At 38.5% G+C, this 18,303-nt stretch overlaps 1 pseudogene; it reads right to left on the bottom strand.

Annotated features, from left to right (window-relative positions):
- Positions 1–1,654: 1,654 nt before the first annotated feature.
- LOC149169097 (pentatricopeptide repeat-containing protein At3g13880-like) overlaps positions 1,655–18,303 on the bottom strand; it is a 41,439-nt pseudogene continuing 24,790 nt past the window's right edge.

Genomic DNA, 18,303 nt, shown 5'->3' with positions numbered 1-18,303 from the left:
GGAAATGATCAAAATAATTGTTGCAGTGTCTGACATAAGAACCTAGCCACAAGGTAAAAATTAACAAAAATAAATAAAAACCAAAGAAAAAAAAAGGTCACAAGAAACAACCACGTAGACCGAAAAGACTACAAGCCCAGGTTGCAGAAATACTATAAAGGCTTGCAATGCAATGAGTTGTTGAAACACAAAGAAACTACAACGCCAATTTGAGATGATACATAAAACAAGAAGTAAATTGACACATACAACGAAGCCAAATTGCTAAAGACTTCGGAAGGCTACAACAAAAGGACTACAAAGAATCAAGAACACAAACATTATATAGAAGGAAAAAGATCAAAGGAATTTTCACAAGGTTGATTTAGGAAATATGGTCAATGATGACTAATGGTCCTCTAGTAATTGGAATATTTCATAATATATCTATATGTACTTCAACATTCAAGAGAGCTTTGAGGACAACTTCCTGGCTCCTGAATCTGTCATTTCTCTTTGTATGTCTATTGGTGGTAGTTAAGATAGCCAATAGAGCAATAAAAAGCTAGGATACTGAGTTCATAGCCACAGGGACTAGTACTATGTAACAAGGAATACACTGGTGTAATGACTCTTTCCTAATGAATTTGCGTTTTTATTTATAATTTATGCCTACGTATACCATGTAATGTGAATCTTTATTGATGCAGAATAAGTAAAACACTTTTTACTACATTGCATAATCAAAAGAACTGAGGCAGGAGTACAACATTACAAAGAATATCCTCTAGACCCATTGTATCATGAGATATCTAACTCTAAAATTTTAAATCAAATTTTCTTAAATATCTCAACATTTATTAAAAAATTATAGCACATAAAGAAGAAATTATTCTCACTTTATTCCAACTGAACCCTCATACATTATTTACTAAAATCTAGTCAAACTAGTAACCCACAAGTTTAGTATTGAGTAACATGTACTATGTTAGCGTACTGACTCCTTATTAGTGATTTGATATGTTTCTATTTACAATCTGTTTACATATTTAACACAATATGAATCTTTATAGAGACAAAATAAGTCATAGACTTCCTAAAACATCTCATAGTCAAAAGCACTAAGACAGGAGTACAAAATTGTGAATCCTATAGGATCCATGGTACCAGGAAGTTAGGTTTCATGCAGCAGAAGTAGGAGATATGTGGAAGTTATAAGAGAAATCACTATTGGAATGTTTTGAATCCAATTTTAAAATTATGTTTTTTCCAAGCTTTTAAGGCCTTCAAACAAAGAATATTTGTGTGTGCCTTGAAGAATCATAAAAAGATATTATATATGTTACCTTCTTCTTCCATTCTCCAAAATAGAGAGTATAACAACATAGATATTCAATAGAGTATCAAACCTTTACTTCACAAAGCATTGCCTATTTTTTTTACCTGTTCATCACCAATAGTCCCCACAAGAACATGACCCATCCTTGAAATGATGAAAACAATTCACATCCCTCAAAACAATTTCGCTTACAGATACTATAGAAATGAACTTGGAAGCACTATGGAAATCCCTACATACACAAAGGTTTTTAATCACTTTGATAAGCATTCTGTGTGATGTGCTGACAAGCCCAAATTCAATTGCCAGCTTCTCACTATGATGAGCAATAGAATATTATTTCCGTTCTTGCTCCACATAATGAAGAGAAACGTTCGTGTTGGGCACATATCCTGCCTCTTTAATTTCCTTCATCAAACTCTCTAATTTTGCATAGATACTCGTTGTTTGTAGGTATGATCTATCCCCTACTGCAAAAGAAAGAAATATTTTCCTAACCTCGATCAACCTTAAACATGGTTCCTTTTTAACCCCCTTATCTTTCATCATATTTCTCACTTTTGTTGCATCATCCCACATGCCATAGGAGGCATATGTTCCCAATGTGTGGGGCTCTTACTCAATAACATGTTTTGTTTCACACTTCCCTATGTCCATATTCCCATTCATCCTATTGGAACTAAGCAAGGCCCGCCACACCACAACATCATATTCAATTTTCATTTCAATGATGAACTGCTCTACCTCATCCAAGCGTCCAACATGACCAAGAATGTCAATAACACAGGCTTAATGCTCTATTTTTGGTTCAATTCCATGGTCTCTAGTCATGGAATCAAGGTAGCAACAACCTTCATCCACTAGGCCTACATGGCAACAAGCATAGAGGAAACCAACAAAGGTAATATGGTTAAGCTTTATTCCTTCTTCTTTCATTTTCCCAAAGAGTCAGAGGGCTTCTTTCCCGCGTCCATTCTGAGCATATCCTGATATTAGCACCGTCCATGACACTACATCTCGTTTAGGCATTCCACTAAACATAGTGCATGCATCATCTATGCTTCCATACTTTGCATACATCCCAATGACAGCATTTCCCACAACAACAAGTGATTCAAATCCAATTTTGATAGTGTGGGTATGGACTTGCTTTCCCTGTTCCTCAGCTTCTATGCTGGAAGAGGCACCGAGGATAACAGATAGAGTAAATTGATCTGGCTTCATCCCTTCCCTTAGCACTTGTTGAAAAGGTTTGAGGGCATCTTCATCATGCCCATTTTGGGCATATCCTGCAACCATTGTAGTCCACAAAACAATATATTGTTTCGGCATTTTATCAAACCATCTATGTGTGTCTTCTACTACCCCACATTTGGTATACAAGTCAACAAGAGCACTTCCCACAAATTCTTCTAATTAAAAATTGCTTTTAATGATGAAAATGGATTTGTTTCCCATTCTCTTGAAATGCAAGGCTGACGCAAACTCCAGGGATGCTGGAGAAGGTGAAATGGTTAGGTTTCATTCCCCTCCATTGCATTTGCCTAAAGATACTCAGTGCCTACTCCCCATATTTTGGGCATGATTCAACATCTCCAACCTGGAAAAGTCCTACTATCATTGCATTCCATGTTATCACATTTTGATCAGACATATTATAAAACATTATAATTGCATCCTTTAGGCTTCCATAGTTAGCATACATATCAACTATGGAGCTTCCCACATAGACATCAGACTCAAATACAATTTTTAATAATGTGCCCATGGACTTGATTACCATGTTCCTGAACTACAACACTATTGCATGCTTTGAGAACATTGTCGAATGTGAAGTGGGTCATATTTGAACCTGCTTGTTTCATTTGCCAAAAATGTTTTAGCACCTTCATACCATGTTCATTTTGCACAAACCCTGTAAGAAATGCATTCCATGAAACCTCATCTCTTTCAAAAATTTCATTAAACACATCATGAACCTCTTATAGTAACCTACATTTGGCATACATATCAACAAGTGCATTTCCCACAAATATATGGTTATCATATCCACTTCTAATAATTTGTGTATGAACCTCTTGTGGTTATCATATCCATTTCTAATTATTTGGGTATGAACTTTCTTGCCACATTCCATATCTGCTAGGTTGGCACACGTGCTCAACACACTAGCAAAAGTGAAGTGATTCGGCTTCATACCCGACCTATGCATCATGCAAAAATTCCTTGGGACTTCCTTATAGACCCCATGTTGGGCATATCCTAAAATCAATACATTCCATGAAATCACATCTGGTTTATGTATTTTGTCAAACACTTGGTGTGGATCCTCTAAACTACCACACTTTGTATACATATTGATGAGATTGTTATGCAAGAAAATCCAATGCTTGAATCCATGTTTTATCATATGGACATGAATCTTTGTGCCCCTTGACAGAGCCTTTATCTTAATACACACTTGCAATAGAGGAGCATACACATTAGAATCTGTCAGGACTCCATGTTGGCTCGTTTGTGCCCAGAAGTCCAATGCCTCGCGCAATTGACCATCCTTACACAGTGCACTGATTTGTTTAGTAGCTCTGTTGGGTAGGTAATTCTATATTGGGTATTCTTCAATACTAACGCAGCTACTATGATACTGAGAAGTTAAAATATTTTCAATCTCAAAGCTCGCAATCTTGAAAATATAAGTGGGTTTTCGCGCAGTCCTGGGACTGCTGCCAGAGATTTCAGAAGAGTTGTAAAATTCCAGTGATCCATGAATGAATTATGATTTATATGTTATTATTATCCAAATGTGATCAAGTTGAAAGGAATAGAACCTTAGACAATATAAATTGTTTTTAGAAAGTTTCTCCCCATTCTTCACCTGCACAAGTAGAAACCATTTTGAAAACATAATCTGTGAGAGATGGTGAGAACCTTGAATGTGGCTTCCAAGTTCCCTACATTTGTTAGGAACATTTATTTTTTATTTAATCTATTTTTTTGAACTCCTACCGTTCATTTAAATTTCTATTTTTGGGAGTATGTCCCCCATTTTGACATCCATTCCTCTGGTTAAAAGTTAAAAGACTTTGGATGAGTCTGCGAGATACTAAACAGAATCACAATAGTTCGATATGTTTTCAAAACGAACCACGATCAATCATTTAGTTTCTTCGCTTTTATTGAGACACGCATTTATACATGTAAATCAAACAAGAAAACCCCTAGAATCGAGGGCAAATTCAACCATAGCTTCGATTTACAAGGGAATCAAACAAGCAAACCCCTAGAATCGAGAGAATATTCAACCATAGCTTCGATTTGCATGTATAGTAGACGGAAAAATAGCCTTTGACCAGTTCCATTCCTAAAATCCGGGCGATTGGAAGCAAAAACGGGGCTTCAATTAAATTTGGAAAGGCAAAATAGTGCAAAATCATGGCTTGAAAGAAATTTGGAAAGGCGAAATAGTGTTTTATCCGCTTATGTTTCATGGCTAAAATACAATATTCATTTATTTTTTAAATAATTTTTAAGATAACTATAGAAAAGAGGTATAATATAAGAAATTCACCCCTCTAGATTATAAAACCCTTTAAATTTCGCCCATGAGCTAAGATTCACCCCTAAAATTTTCTATGCCCCAGAGAAGGATAAACCCATCTCTTAAGGACATTGTGAAAGAATAATTACAAAATCTACTGGATGCAGCATTCATAAACCCCATTTCAGAGTGTCACATCTTATTTTAGTTCCCAAGAAGAATGGGAAGTGGAGAATATGTGTAGATTACCAAGAACTTAACAAGGCTACAAAGAAGGACCATTTTCCTTTTCCCTTCATTGACCAAGTCCTATATGGCCTTGCAGGAAAGAATTTTTTCTTCTTCCTAGATGGATTTAGTGGATACAACCAAAACCATATCAGCCCTGAAGACCTAGATCATACCACATTTACATGTCCTTGGGGTACCTTTGCCTATAGAGTTCTTCCATTCGGTCTGTGCAATGCCCCTGCTACTTTTCAGAGGGCGGTTCTAGGTATTTTTGTTGAACTTGTTCATGACTCTGTTGAGATATACATGGATGATTTCACTCCTTATGGATGCGACTTTCATGAAGCTCTCTCCAATTTTTGCAAAGTTTTGAAGAAATGTATTGAAATGAATCTCTCATTGAGCCCTAAGAAATGTGAATTTTTTTTATGAATGCAACGACTTTCCTTGGTCATTCCATATCCAAGGAGGGAATACAGGTTGACCCAAACAATATTTCCATCATCAAAAGGGTCCCTATCCATCAAAATCAAAGAGATTATAGGATTTTCCTTGGATTGGTTGGGTATTATAGAAGGTTCATAAAAGATTTTAGCAAACTGGGTTCACCCTTGTTTGAACTGCTGGCTAAAGATTTAGATTTTTGTTGGACAAGCAACTATCAAAAAGCCTTTGAAATACTAAAATAAAAGATGACCATTGCACCCATCCTCAGTGGTCCCAACTAGGCATTACCTTTAAATATACACATATATGTCTCAGACAAACCTATAGGTATTGTTGGGCGCGAGATCCCCCAAGGGCTGTTTTGGGGCTAAAAGCCCATATTTTGGTCCAATTTTGTAATCCAAATGTAAAGACTCCGCATTTTGTGGTAGTGGAGCGTGTAGATGTTAAAGAGTCATAGGGTTGTCTTCCCTTATTTTGATAATGTAATGTCGGTTGTAAAATATCTACCCATGGTCCGAGGACCATGGAATTGTATAAATAGAGCTAAACTCTAAGTAGTTAAATGAGGTAATGAAGATCGAACATGTATGAGAGATAGCTCTGAAGTAGAATTCTAAGTCTTGGATCGTAGCATAGGTAGAGGCCTGCAGCTAAGTTCACAAACGCCTAGAAGTCTACAACTGAGTGCACAGACCCCTACAGCTGAGTGCGCAAGGCAAGTCGAGTCTGTAATCATCTAGAATTATCAATAAAGAGAAGTATTCTATAATTTCTGCGTCTTTATTTCCTAAATATGCATCTATTATATTGGGTATGAATTTCACTTCTAATGCTTATATGATGCACGAATATATGTAAATGTGTTGGTTAAGTGAACGGAAGTAAGAATATCTATTTACGTGAAGCTAACTAAGATTTGTTAATAAGATAAGTAAGATACTTAGCCTAGTTTGGTAGATATCGCAGTTCACTGCCCTAGTAGCGCGAAAGGACTTCAGCCCCTGGTTAGGGCTGTGTGGAAGCCGATTGTAACATTTCAAGAAGGTACTGAAGGATAGAGCAGAGGGATAAGCAACCTGCACGAAGGCAGGTATGGGTGGAATAAACCGACATCACAACAATCTCAAGGGTGCAAAAACTTGGTTCCAGCATCCCCCCATACTGCTTCGGGTGAGATTTCAATCTGCGCTCTATGGGCTGATGCCAAAAGGGCCAATAATGTAGGTATTTGTTTGGCTAACTAACGCTGAACCTGGGTCATGCCCCCTCAAGCCAACAAATGGTTTTGTTTTCAGGACCAAAATCTCCATAAGAGATGTGCGATGTCATATCACTGGAATCCAACTAAGAATGAAATCGAAGGCTGGCTGGACAAAAGGATTCACAAGTTCATGGCACAGTAAAATAGAAACCCACAATTATCAAAAGAATAGTGGCTAGACAGATACCTGTGTATGGAGATCCATGAAATCTTTTTCACCTCCTTTCCTACTGAGCTATATGAGTGTATCGTGAAGCTAGCAGATAGCCAAGGAAGGTGGAAACTTGACGGTCCTAATGTGTGGACCTCATAACTAGTACAAAGGTTGGAAGCATCAAAGGATAAGATCGCCAGCACTGTGGATCCTTGGCTCGATCGCGTCATAGGAGGATTTGTGAAAGAATTCACGGTTGACACCTCAATCAGGTATAGTGAGGCAGAGCGACGCTTTTTCAAAGGACCGCGAGGTAAGTACGTGAAATCTTTGAATACTTGGATTAAAATGTTGTTGTGTGAAAAGTGGGTTATGCAGCTACCTTGATGTTCGAGGCTATGCGAAGCGTAAAACTTTACAAAAATGAAGGAAATAAGGGTCCAGAGCATAGCCCCTTGATTTCACCTCTACAAAGAGATAAAGAATGGATCGTGAAGGTCTCTCCACGAAGTGCTATTCAAATAATAAAACAAGGATTTCCATGAATACCACCTCCACCCACACCACCACCGGCTTCATGGCCATCACCTCCAATTTCACCCATACCACCTCCACCTTCATCGCGATTCAGTATGGCAAATACAGTGAAGTTACCTTTGCTCAAAGGCTTGGGAAATGAGGATCCGGACCAATTCTGGTTTGTTGTAAGGGCTCTGTGGGAAACTCAAGGTGTTACAGATGACCATATAAAGAAAGTGACACTAGTTAGCACTCTGCAGGATCACGTGCTAACCTGGTATATTAAGTACTCCAATGATAACCCGAATTCTAGAGTAGCGGACATCCAAGTGGCACTGAATAGGTGTTGCACAAAATCTTGTCAACATGACATTCTGCAATCGGTGTGAGTCTATCACCACTCATACTTTCCTCCTTTGCAAGTCTTAAACCTCATTTCTTCATGTCAAGCCTTGAAAATAAGAGAAATCCCTTAAAAGTCTCTAAAACTTTGGTTCCGCACTTTCTCTTAGCATTACCTGCGGTCCCGCACCTACTGGTCATGTCCCCTGCATACCTGACCGCTCTGTCTCTATGTAATGGGTGCGGACCCCTGTAAAAGTCAAAAAGGCGCAAGTACATTCTTAAAAACTCACTTTGAGTCATTTCTGGAAGCTTCTAGAAGGAATCTTGAGGTGGCAAGTTCGCTCCTTTAAGGTTCATACATCCCATACCTTAAGGAGCTAACCCCTCGATGTGAGGAGCTTATCCCTTTGAAGGAGGACTCTATCCCTTCATAGGTGGACCTATAACCTCCTTCCTTTGCACATTAAAATGAAGCATTGGGCTAGTTAGTGGAAAGGTTGCAAGCTAAAGATTTTTGAGGTGAAATGCTGCTGGAACTTAGTCTTCCTAATTGAGCTTAAGTGAGGAAAGATTACATACCTTGTTGATCTCATTTGGAAGAGTGTGAGGCTTGTCAAAGTAGAGGGGATTCTTTTTTCAGACCCTGGGAGGAGCTTGTACAACATCAAGGCACCAAAGGTTGTAAAGTTCTTCTATTTTCAAAGTTAATACAATCAAGTTTATTTTTCTCAATAAGCTTTGTTTTATGGTTTATCTCATGGATTCCTTGATCACCATGATGAATATGATTTATTATATTGGCTATGCAGGTGTTATTTGATGTCTGCTTGTTTGTGATTGTGGGTTCTCAAAAGGAAACTCATTCGGACGGTTGAAGCGTGGCTGCCACAAACTAGCGTTGGACTTAAGGTAGGGTCTAAAACACCTCTTATTTTTTATTACTGAATTGCAATATATTTAGAGAAAGGTAGATTTTCTTGTCCTGCTTGTTGCTAGATATTTATTGATACTAGGTATATCAGTCTTGTCTGCAAGAACGATTTATTCGGCTAACAAATTAGCGACCATACTGGGGAATTGAATTTGGTTTTTGGTTGTCCTTTTCTTTGACTTGAGAAACGTTTTCTTGTTTCTTGTTTTTTCTTGATGTGTGTGGGATTGGGTAGTTTTTAGGATCTGGAGTATTTTTGGTTTTTTCCGAAATTTTGAAGAGGACTGCACTTTTTTTTTACAAGACAGTGTGGACATCCCCGCACTGTTCCTTTAGTGCACAAAGCGGTACCGCATCTGGTTCTACTGGAAGCCTGTGGACTCGGTCAAAATTTTTGAGAAACCTAAAATGTTTTCGTCTAGTTAGGTTTAGGTTTTATTTACGGCTTTTAGTCTACCCATATCTGTATTTTTCTGTCAAAAATCCTTGTTTATGAGTTTCTTTCAGCAAATTCTTCATCTCATCAATCTCCATTAAGTTAATTGGGTGTTTTGAGTCTCTTTTTTGAGAAATTCTTAATTTGATTTCCTTTGGTCATTACTTGGAGGTTTGTCTCAATCTTTTCACAATTTTGCATCTTTTTGCTTTTGTTTTAATACACAAATTGTGTATGAGTGTTAATCGCCTTTGAGTGTTTTTATTTTTTGATATTTGGAACTCTCACCCAATTTTCTTGACTTGCACTTGATTGGTTCTTAGATTACATTAGAATCATCTTGTGTTTGAGAATTCTCTTGCATAGATCACATTTTCATAATTAGAATTCTCATTTTCAGAATATGAATGAAAAATGTGCATAGATTACATTTGCATACTTTTCAAGTGAATTGTGCATAGATTACAATTGCATAGTTTACATTCTGAAAAATCAATCATAGATTTAGATCAGTTTTCTTTGATTTGAATTTACATACTTTTATGCTTTTTTTTAACACACAAAAATAAAAAATAAAAAAATAAAAAATTGTTTTGGAATTGATTTGCATTAATTTTTCTTGATGAAATTAGTGCATTAGAGAATTTGTTATATTTTCTCTTAGTGATCAATTTTTTGCATTGTTGGAAGTGAATGGAAACTCTCTCCTTACTTTAGTTAGGATTCATCAAATTGAAAAGATTACATTATCATATTCGATTGCATTCACTTTTGGGTCTGGTCATAACACCATTGGTTTCATATCCATTTACCCTTTTGAGTAATAACAGCCTAAATAACACAGCGCTTAATTAAAATTCATCTAGTAATTTTTACATTTTTAGGGCTCTTTCCACCAATCTAGCTTAGGCTAGTGTCTTGGAATAGGTTTTAGTTAACTCTCCAAGACAATAAAACAAACAAGTAGTCGATCTTGCGATAGGAAAAATTCCAATTGTTGCATGTATGCTCTGGGAAGCTCCACCTAAAGGAGTCAAGCACGAGATCATATCTGAACCAGTGAGGTAATCAATCCTTCCTCATTGGGAATGATAGCAGATATACATGTATTAAAAACGGTAAACCTCGGGTTGACCATTGTCGAGGAGCCTGGGGTCACTTGTTGGTAAACCTTGGATTATGTCAAGGAGCCTTCAAGGGGATTGAGCTTTGTTACTCTACCCTTGCGTGTGTATCGGATCATAGACTGTTCCCCCAGGTATATTTGTTTCTATTGGTAACCTTAGTGGCCATAATATATAGGATTCTTTCCTAAGGTGGAGGTGGAGGGAAGATCCCACTGTACCTGGAACAGACGTCGACTAGACTCACTTGGACTCTCTGGGGGGTTCTCTTCACTCGAGATGGTTTTGTGAAGAAACTTGTGCCAGTTTGTTTCATTAAGCAGGTTGTCGGGGTAATTGTTCCAACCGCCCTTTCTGTATTAAATTTCTACTAAGTTGGATTTCAACACCAACTAGTTTTTTTAGTACGGGAAGTTACTGTTTGTGTGTGGTTTGACTCCTAGATTTGATGGCGTGCGTTAATTTGTTTGTTTTTACTTTTATAAACCATAGGTGTGAATTGTGAATTGTTAATTTTAGTTTTAAATTGTTAATAAAATTCACTGAAGTTGAATATAATGGCAATTGTTCCAGAATTTACCAACCAAGGAACCCCTCTTAACGAGAATCCTAGTACTATTCCTTGCTTTGGAAATGTGATCCTCCTTATATGGCTACTTTTTCATTACCTGGATTTACAATAGGTTTACCGATATGGTTATTTTCAACTTTGTTGGCCCCAATTACTCCAATTGTTCCACCTCAACCGAATGCTTCACCTCAACGGAGTTCACCATCTCAACATCACCAACCTTCTGTTGACCCTTTACCTTCTTCGCCTAATATCTCTTCCCCCATTTCTTCCTCTTCGCTTGGTAAAAGCCTTGACACTAGTAACCAGGTGGCTAAGAAGAAGAAGAAAGGGAAGAAGAAGAAGAAGCAAGATAAGAAAGAAGTCAACCAACCAACCATGGTTATAAGTGTTAGTTGTGTTGAGCAAACCTCCAACATGCATCGTAAACCCAAATACCCTTGCAGGCTTTGTAAGGGTGACCACTTCCTTATCAGTTGTCCTGGTATTCCAAAGGTCTTGGAAGTATGGTCAGAAAAATCTCATCAACTTTCCATTGATCCATCAACCAGTGATAGTCAGGTTCCTGGGAAAAAGGGTAAAGTTAGGTTTCCTTGTAAGTTATGCAAAGGGAGTCATCAAACTCACATTTTCCCTCACATGGATGAAGCCTCAAAATTGTAGGAAAACCTTACTGTTCCACAGCAATAATTTCCAACTGGTTACCGTAAAATTTCTCCCAACCTACTGTCAACTGACGGAGTGATTGATCTAATTTCAAGTACAGTCGATGCCACTCTTCCATTGGAGAGTGAAACTCATATCACTCAGGTTGATGATCCATTAGTTGATCAAGTGGTCGATTCAATTTCACATTCAGTCGATCCCACTCTCCCTTTAGAGACTGAACTTCATACCGCTCAGGTTCTTCTTGTTACATCAGATTCTTCTACGCCGGGGGGCATTTCACCTGTTTCTACAGAACCCCCTCCAAGTACTGAGGTCTTTTCCTTTGATTGGAATAGACTGAAAAAACCTCGTCTTCCTTCCTCCATCCTTTTCCAAATCATTGTCAAGGCTGATGGTAGGGACATACACCGCACACAGGTAGATGAAGGTTCTTCTATTAGTATTTTATCCTCAACTGCTTGGAAAGCTTTGGGTTCCCCTCAGCTTGTGCCTATTACGCAGAATCTGAAAGCTTTTAACAAAACCATTAGTGAACCTTTAGGGATCCTTCCTAAGTTTTCTATTACCTTGGAAGGAAAAACTATTTGTATTGATCTTATGGTAGTTCGAGGTCCCTTGGATTTCAATTTACTCCTTAGGCGAGACTATGTTTATGTAATGAAAGTTGTCGTATCGACACTCTTTCGCGTGATGTCTTTCCCTCACTATGGAAATATTTTGACTGTAGACCAGCTTTCGTTCCCTAGTCTTGTTTCAACTACCAATAATATGACACCCCTAAATGTTCCTAATTCTAAAGTGGTATCTACCCCGCCACGAGTTAATTATGTGGCAGCTGGTCCCATGTTTTTAGTTATCGATGTAAGTGAGCCTCTCACTGTTTGCTCATCTTCCTTTGATTTAGATCTGGTAATTGACATGGAAAACTCTATGGGATTACTTGAATGCGATGTTCTTATCCCTTTTGATTCCCTTGACATGTGTTCCTTCCAGAGAACTATTCTTCCTTCTGATGAAGACCTATTGGAAGCCATGATCAAGGTGTGTCCATTGACATGTCTTTCTTCTAGTTGGAAGCCATAATCAGGGTTTCGAGGAAAGTTCCTTTTACTGTGTTGACCTCATTAAAAAATGAATCAGTGAGTATGAGGATAGTTCTTTTCCTGTGTCAACCTCGTTAAAAAATGAATCAGTTGGTCAGAGGATAGTTCCTGTTACTGAGTCAACCTCGTTAAAAAATGAATCAAGTATGAGGATAGTTATTTTCCTGTGTCAACCTCATTTAAAAAAAAATGAATCAGTAGGTTATATAGGTATATTGTAGAGAGTAGACGTGAGGATATTTTGTTCCCATATTGTTACACTAAAAAATGTCACCATGACCATTTACAGTTAGGATGACTCTATCAACAGTCATGCTACCCTCTTAGGCAAGTCTTATGCCTCTGCTTTCCATGTCAAACTCCAAAAAAGAGAGAAAGTCTTTCTAAATGTATTTATCTCTGGGGACGCAGGTTCTCTCAACCTTACCTACGGGGACGCACCTAATGTTCACAAAAACTGCGTCTTTGGACGCTCTGTATGTAAAGGTTCAGGTGCGTCCCCCTGAAAAGGTTAAAATGCGCAAGTTTCATCTTTAAAAAGTCACTTGTGGTCATTTCTAGAGCATTCTAGAAGGTTGTTCGACGTGTATTGAGCGCCTCCAGATGGTTCATGCACTCCTACCAAAGAGGAACTTATCCCATCAATAAGGGAGCTATCCCATCCAAAGAGGGGATTATCCCATTGATGGTGGACCTGATTAACTTCCTCTTGAGCACTATAAATATAGGCATTGGGCCAGAAGGAGGAGAGGTTGAAAGCTATACATTTCTAAGGGTAAATGCTGCAGGAATTACGACTCCCATTTAGAAGCTTGTGAGGAGAGATTGCCATCTTTGCTTGTTCTATTTGGAAGTGGGTGAGCTTTGTCAAAGTAAAGGAGAACTCTTGATGGACCCTGGGAGGGACTTGCACAACACCAAGGCTCAGGTTGTATTTGTTCCTTTTGTTACCTATTAATGCAAATGAGTCCATTCTTCTCAATAACTTGTTATTTATGAGTTGTTTCATGTACTCCTTGGTCTATGTGTGAAATATGTTTTATTCTATGAGATTATCAAGTGCTATTTAATCGTTTGATTGTTAGTGTATGCAGGTTTCAAAGTGAAGGAGGAGCTCATCCGGATCAGCGGAGCTGGACTGCTACAACAGCGTTGGATTACAGGTAGGAGCTAAACACTTGATTTCCCGTATAGTAAATGCATGTTTAGAGAAGGATTGCTCTCGTTTGTCTTGTTTGTCACTAGAGAGTCTTAGGCTCCTAGGGAGGTTGGTTGTGTCCGCACAATCGACTCTTTCCGCCTGACAAATTGGCGACTCCGCTGGGGATTCCATTGATGTGAAAGTCTTTTCCTTTGTATGAACTTTGCTCTGAGAAAATTGGTTTATTTTTCTGGTTTTTGGCTCTGTGACTTTGTCTTTGGGTGGGTTAGCTTAAGGTTAGATTCATTTTGGTTTTTCTTGAATTTTCTAGTAGGACGCACCCTCTGAGTATTGCACAGTGCGTCCCTGGACGGACTGTTGCTGTGTGCACAGAGCGGGCCCGCACCTGTTCTAACGGGTCGCCTGCGTCCCCTGCTAAAATTTGAGAAAATTCCATTTTTTGCATTTTTTTTCTTAGATTTTGCTTTTTCATAGTTTTTACTGCCCAGATCCATTAGTCTCCTGTCAAAGATCTTCACCTAAGCTTGTTTCATTGGCATTCCTGCTTTAAGCTTTCATCAATTGGGTGTTTTGAGTCTCTTTTTTGAGAAATTGTTAATTCGATTTCCTTTGGTCATTACTTGGAGGTTTCTCTCAATCCTTTCACAATTTTGCATCTTTTTGCTTTTGTTTTTGCAAAAAAATTTCCCCCTCATTCGCCGGGGGGGGCTAAATTGTGTATGAGTGTTAATCGCCTTTGAGTGTTTTTATGTTTTGATCTTTGGAACTCTCACCCAATTTTCTCAACTTGCACTTTATTGGTTCTTAGATCACATTAGAATCGTCTTGTGTTTGAGAATTCTCTTGCATAGATCACATTTGCATAATTAGAGTTCTCATTTTCAAAATATGAATGAAAAATGTGCATAGATTACATTTGCATACTTTTCAAGTGAATTGTGCATAGATTACAATTGCATAGTTTACATTCTGAAAAATCAATTGTAGATTTAGATCAGTTTTCTTTTATTTGAATTTACACAAAATAAAAATAAAAAAAAAGGTTTGGAATTGATTTGCATTAGTTTTTCTTGATAAAATTAGTGCATTAGAGAATTTTTTATATTTTCTCTTAGTGATCAATTTTTTGCATTGTTGGAAGTGAATGGAAACTCTCTCCTTACTTTAGTTAGGATTCATCGAATTGAAAAGATTACATTATCATATTCGATTGCATTCAGTTGAGTCGGGTCATAACACCATTGGTTTCGTATCCATTTACCCATTTGAGTAAAAACAGCCTTAATAACACAGCGCTTAATTAAAATTCATCTAGTAATTTTTACATTTCTAGGGCTCTGAAACACCAATATAGATCAGGCTAGTGTCTTGGAGTAGGAGAGTAATTAACGCTCCAAGACAGAAAAACCAAACAAGTAGCTCATCTTGTGGTAGGATAAATCCAACTGTTTCATTTGTACTCTGGGAAAGCTCCTCTTAAAGGAGAAGCACGAGCTCGTGTCCGAACCAGTGAGGGGATCAATCCTCCCTCGTTGGGAACGACGCCAGACACGCACGTATTACAAACGGTAAACCTCGGATTAACCATTGTCGAGGAGCCAGGGGTCACTTGTCGGTAAACCTTGGATTATTGTCAAGGAGCCGGCAAGGGGATTGAGCTTGATACTTTGCCCTTGCGTGCTGTCGGAGTGTAGACTGTTCCCCCAGGTGCATTTGTTGTTGTTGGTAAACTTAGTGACCATTATCTTTAGGGTTCTACCCAAGGTGACGGTGGAGGGAAGATCCCACTGTACCTGGAGCAGACGTCGGCTAGACTCACTTGGATTTTCTGGGGGGTTCACTTCACTCGAGACGGTTAAAGTGGAGGAACTTGGTCCAGTCTATTCATTAAGCAGGTTGTCGGGGTAACTGTTCCGCCCACCACTTTTGTACTGAATTCGGCGATGTTGGATTTCATCACCAACTAGTGTTTTCGGTCCGGAAGGCTACTGTTTGTATGTGGTTTGAACTCCTAGATTTGATAGCGCGTGTTAATTTGTTCGTTTTTACTTTTAGAGACCATAGGTGTGAATTGTGAATTTTAGTTGTTAAGTGTGAATTGTGAATTGTTAATTTTAGTTTTAAATTGTTAATAAAATTCACTGAAGTTGAACATAATGGCAAATGTTCCGGAATTTATCAACCTAGGAACCCCTCCTAATGAGAATCCTAGTACTTTTCCTTACTTTGGAAATGTTGGTCCTCCTTATATGGCTACTTTGTCATTACCTGGATTTACAATAGGTTTACCGATATGGTTATTTTCAACTTCGTTGGCCCAAAATACTCCAATTGTTCCATCTCAACCGGATGCTTCACCTCAACAGAGTTCACCATCTCAACATCACCAACCCTCTGTTGACCCTTTACCTTCTTCGCCTAATTTTTCTTCCTCCATTTCTTCCTCTTCGCCTGGCAAAAGCCTTGATGCTAGTAACCAGGAGGTTAAGAAGAAGAAGAAAGGGAAGAAGAAGAAGAAGAAGAAGAAGCAAGATAAGAAAGAAGTCAACCAACCAACCGTGGCTGTAAGTGTTAGTGGTCTTGAGGAAAACTCCGACATGCATCGTAAACCCAAATACCCTTGCAGGATTTGTAAGGGTGACCACTTCCTTGTCAATTGTCCTGGTATACCAAAGGTCTTGGAAGTATGGTCAGAAAAATCTCATCAACTTTCCATTGATCCATCAACCAGTGATAGTCAGGTTCCTGGGAAAAAGGGTAAAGTTAGGTTTCCTTGTAAGTTATGCAAAGGGAGTCATCAAACTCACATTTGCCCTCACATGGATGAAGCCTCAACATTGTTGGAAAAACTTACTGTTCCACAACAAGAATTTCCAACTGGTTACCGTAAACTTTCTCCCAACCTGCCGTCAACTGACGGAGTGATTGATCTAATTTCAAGTACAGTCAATCACACTCTTCCATTGGAGAGTGAAACTCATGTCACTCAGGTTGATGATCAATTAGTTGATCAAGTGGTCGATTCAATTTCACATTCGGTCGATCCCACTTTCCCTTTGGAGAGTGAACTTCATACCGCTCAGGTTCTTCTTGTTACATCAGATTCTTCTGTGCTGGGGGGCATTTCACCTGTTTCTACAGAACCCCCTCCAAGCACTGAGGTCTTTTCCTTTGATTGGAATAGACTGACAGAACCTCGTCTTCCTTCCTCCATCCCTTTCCAAATCATTGTCAAGGCTGGTGGTAGGGACATACATCGTACTCAGGTAGATGAGGGTGCTTCTGTTAGTATTTTATCCTCAACTGTTTGGAAAGCTTTGGGTTCCCCTCAGCTTGCGCCTATTACGCAGAATCTGAAAGCTTTTAACAAAACCATTAGTGAACCTTTAGGGATCCTTCCTAAGTTTTCTATTACCTTGGAAGGTAAAACTGTCTGTATTGATCTTATGGTAGTTCGAGGTCCCTTGGATTTCAATTTACTCCTTGGGCGAGACTATGTTTATGCAATGAAAGCTGTCGTATCGACACTCTTTCGCGTGATGTCTTTCCCTCAAAATGGAAGTATTGTGACTGTAGAACAGCTTTCGTTCCCTAGTCTTGTCTCAACTACCAATAATATGACATCCCTAAATGTTCTTGATTCTAAAGTGGTATCTACCCTGCCGCGGGTTAATTATGTGGCAACCGGTCCCATGTTTTCAGTTACCGATGTAAGTGAGCCTCTCACTGTTGATTTAGATCCGGTAATTGACATGGAAAACTCTATGGGATTTCTTGAACACGATGTTCTTATCCCTTTTGAGTCCCTTGACATGTGTTCCTTCCAGAGAAGTATTCTTCCTTCTGATGAAGACCTCTTGGAAGCCATGATCAAGGTGTGTCCATTGACATGTCTTTCTTCCAGTTGGAAGCCATGATCAGTGAGCTAGTGAGGATAGTTTATTCCTGTCTCAACCTCATTAAAAAATGAAACTGGATGTAGTGAGGAAAGTTCCTTTTACTGTGTCAACCTCGTTAAAAAATGAATCAGGTATGAGGATAGTTCTTTTACTGAGTCAACCTCATTAAAAAATGAATCAGCTAGATTTTAGGATATGTAGGTAGATTGTAGAAAGTAGGATTTTGAGGACAGTTCCTGTCACTGAGTCAACCTCGTTAAAAAATGAATCAGGTATGAGGATAGTTCTTTTCTTGTGTCAGCCTCCTTAAAAATGAAACAACTCCCTTTTCAAGTTAAATATTGAAAGTAAACCTTCATTTCATCCAGCCGGTTGAATGCAATGAAGCCTGGGGGGCATGTACCTCGCTTTGCATCATTATGTTGGGGGCATGCGAACTTTTTGAGCATAGTTCCTTGTCTTGTGTCAAGCTCGTTAAAAAATGAAACAAGGGTAGGTTAAGTAGGTAGATTGTAGAGAGTAGTCATGAGCATAATTCCTTGTCTTGTGTCAAGCTCATTAAAAAATGAATCAAGGATTTTTGAGCATAGTT

Source organism: Pinus tabuliformis, chromosome 4_2, assembly GCF_031772625.1.
Source record: "Pinus tabuliformis cultivar Carrire ecotype Pingquan chromosome 4_2, CPIR1, whole genome shotgun sequence".
Taxonomy (NCBI): Eukaryota; Viridiplantae; Streptophyta; class Pinopsida; order Pinales; family Pinaceae; genus Pinus; species Pinus tabuliformis.
Note: the sequence above shows the minus strand (reverse complement) of the source record. Positions and strands in the feature narration are given on the sequence as shown.